Raw genomic sequence first — 3,551 nt, 5'->3', positions numbered from 1 at the left:
AGGTGGGGCTTTCAAGTCCTCTGGGAGATCACATTGTGGTTCTGATTCTTTGCCCATAAGCACTGCTATGAGCTTCCAGGTCTGTTGTCTTGGGGTATCAATCTGAATTACGTCTGGGACTTCTAACATGGCTGTGCCACTGATGTGGAAGGACACTCTTGCCGAGCAGGTCTCTCCCCAAGAGAGATACCGGACACCTAGGTAGGTACAGGAAGCATTGGGTCAGCTGCTGACCCCCCAGTTGGCAAGCCATTGGGGTTAAGTAAGAGGTATCTTCCATCCTGCCAGTTATCCCTGCCACAGTCAAAGTCTCTTGATGTAAAGTTCCAATAGGTTTGTTAATTACTGATACAGCAGCCCCTGTAACTATCATTAGGGGTACTTGTTGGCCCCCTACTGATACACTGGGTTCCTGGGGGCCCAGTTGGAGATGGCTGGAACCCAGTAGTCCTCATTGTTGAGTTTGGAGGGCCCCTTGGATGGGTCCCTGGTCAGGCCCCTCTCTTTGGGTATTACGCAACCCACATTTGTTTTTCCAATGCCCTTCCTGTCTGCAGATAGCACTTTCATTTCATCCAAGGGGCCTCCCTAGGGTCCTCTTCCCCTTTCTCGGCCTTCTTGTCTGCCTCCTCGCCCTCTTCCTCTGCCACGACCTGTGTTGTCCATTGATTTCCCTGTGATGGCTGCCTTTCTCTGGGCCTTCTTTTCATCTTGTCTTTTCTTTTCCTCTGGTCTATTTGCAAAGACTTTAGTTGCTATTTCTACGAGGAAGTCAATACTTTGGGCTAGGAACCCCTCCTGCTTTTGCAGCTTACACCTAATGTCTTCTGCTGACTGCTGGATAAATGTCTGATTGATTGTTCTGGCATTCTCTGGGGCTTCTGGGTGTATGGGAGTATACTGCCTATAAGCTGAGGAGATTCTCTCTAGAAACTGTCCGGGGCTTTCATTCTCCCCCTGGAGAACTTGTGAGATTTTAGCCAAATTGGTGGGTTTTCGACCTGCCCATTTCATGCCCTCCATGACCGCGTCCCTCATTTTTCAGAGGGCTGCCATGTGCTCGGCATTATATGAATCCCAATTGGGGTCCTCATTGGGCAGACCCTGTTAACCTCTATTTGTTAAAAATTGTTTTGACAGGTCTCCTTGCGAGGGAAGGCTCTGACTGTCTCTTCCTAGCGCCTTATCTGTGACGCTATTAGGTGTTTGCCCCATCTCTGATGTAAAATTTCAGCCAATGGGAAGTCTAGATTTTAGGACAAAGGGCCGAAAATTGTATAAATGGTCTTGACAATATTGGAAGCCTGCTCCCATGCTTTGGACATGAGTCCCATGAGCCGCCATTGCATGCAATACACATAAACAGCCTGCAAACTATCACCCTTGAGTACAGAGTCTTCCTTGAGTTGGCTTCTTTCAACCTTGCAACACCAGCAGGTTAGGCTGTAATCATGGGTGTCTTCTAATAGGAAAAAAAAAAAAAGCTGAGCGACTGGATTCCAATTTTAAAAAAAATAGCAGGATCAGCAAGCTCTGGGGAGGCAGTGGGAAGAGTTGTTTCTCTTCTGTTAAAAAAAAAAAGCCATGAAAAAGCAGGGAGTTAGCACAAAGAACTACTCTATAAAGCACCAGGAGAGGCAGCTTTTCTGTTACTTCAGGGGGCCTATGCTGAGCTCTCCCTAGCTTCAAATGGGGGAAGAAGAGGTAAGCTTTTTTTTAATGTATTTTTATTTTTGGGGGGGGGACTGTGTGTTTTAGAGACTGAGCTGGGGGGGAGGGCAGAGAGTGAATGTGCAATGCTCCCCAGGCATGTGCTCACCACACATCACTGTGTGCTCACCACACACCACTGCACTCTGAATGTGCTTGATAATGGCATCTTTTTAAGCACACACTGCCTTACAGAGGTCATTCTGTTTAATTCTAAAAGAGACAACCTGGGAGACCATATTGGTTTGGTACACGTGAACTATTTCTAGAGTTGGCATGGAGGATAGAGCTACATATCAGCAGTAAGTTTAATCCAAGCCCAAGCCATTCTTTTAGCCCAAGCCAAAGAACTTCATGCCTTCATTTTACATGAACACATCCTCCTCTTGCACCATTTATCTGCAGAGATATTCACATATTTTAATATTGAAAAAAAAGTCTATAGAGCATTTTCAGTCTCTACATGGTAAAAGTGTTTTAGATTAGATTTCTGCTCTATTCCAAAATTCATAGCTTTTATTTGGCAGATAATTAAAGTAGGGATACATTCCCATTCAAGTCTTATACAATCTTTTAAAAAGGTATTAGACAATATGCTTCATTAATTGGGTGTAGGGTGATCTAAGCTATAGCTGCAATTTTATTTCCTGCAGAGAGTCTGGGGGAAATCTGCCTAGAATAAAAATTCAGCCTCACATGTCTAGCACAACAGGTATCGTATTTTGGTAAAGACACTGATTTGAAATATTAAACTAGAAAAACGTGAATTTAAAATCCTAATTTGCAACCAACAGTTTCAAATCATTAAATCAAATGCTGAGTCTGGAACACTTAGTTAATTTTGGTTGGCAACCTTCAGTCTCGAAAGACTATGGTATAAGCCTACAGCACCTGATATTCCCAGGCAGTCTCCCATCCAAGTACTAACCAGGCCTGACCCTGCTTAGCTTCTGAGATCAGACAAGATCAGGCATATGCAGGGTAACAGTGTATGTGAGTGGAAAGAGAGTTCACTTTCTATTTTGCCTGAATAAAGAACAGATTAACTATGTATGTGCATAGTTAGCACCATCAGTGTACATGGGTTAATTTGTAGAATAGATATGGTGTTGAGTTTCAAGACTATCAGCGCAATCCTAACCTGCACTGAAACAGACCGGTTGGCTGGCCTGCGCTGTATCCCTCAGGGGGTTGGAGGTGACTGTGGCACAACTTGGGGCAATGGGATATTTTTCCCCTTACCCCAAGTTGGCGCAATGAGGCTACTTGAATATGCGCCAGCTAAATTGCTTGCGCCGACCTTGTGCCGACCTCCCCAAGTCCAAAGGAGGCACAGATGCACCTTACAGCACATTTATGACACTCCTTGGTGTTGCAAGGGACTTGTGCCAGCTGAATGGCCAGTTGGGATTGTTCCCTATGACTATTGTCCTTGAATAGGGCCTGGCATTCAACAATAGGCCAAATTTGATGGGAGAGGACTGTAGCACTAAAATTCTGATGCTCAAATCTAGTAGTCTGCAAGATGTGGGGCTGACATAGTCTCCTCAGAAATCCTTAATGAGAAGATAATGGTGGAAAGCTTTCTTCAATGACTGACAGCAGACCTACCACTACCAGTTTCCTGCAATGCTCAGTAGTAGGAGGACGTGTAATGAGTTCACATGCACTCTAAGATCTTGGCACTAAACCCCAAACATTTCACAGAATCGTCTGTAACAAAGTTCCTGGCAAAAACACGTAGGACTTTCTTGATGTGAAAAGTTTTCCTTGAAGCAAGAAATATTGAAAAGCTAAAATACTGAGGCAGAAATTACAGAACTGAATTAGCTTGTCCTATG

General features: G+C 44.4%; 1 pseudogene; it reads right to left on the bottom strand.

Moving 5' to 3' along the window:
- Positions 1–2,589: 2,589 nt before the first annotated feature.
- LOC136646666 (5S ribosomal RNA) lies at positions 2,590–2,705 on the bottom strand (annotated as a pseudogene).
- Positions 2,706–3,551: the final 846 nt, after the last annotated feature.

The sequence above is a fragment of the Tiliqua scincoides genome, chromosome 3, assembly GCF_035046505.1.
Source record: "Tiliqua scincoides isolate rTilSci1 chromosome 3, rTilSci1.hap2, whole genome shotgun sequence".
In the NCBI taxonomy this organism is placed as follows: domain Eukaryota; kingdom Metazoa; phylum Chordata; class Lepidosauria; order Squamata; family Scincidae; genus Tiliqua; species Tiliqua scincoides.
Note: the sequence above shows the minus strand (reverse complement) of the source record. Positions and strands in the feature narration are given on the sequence as shown.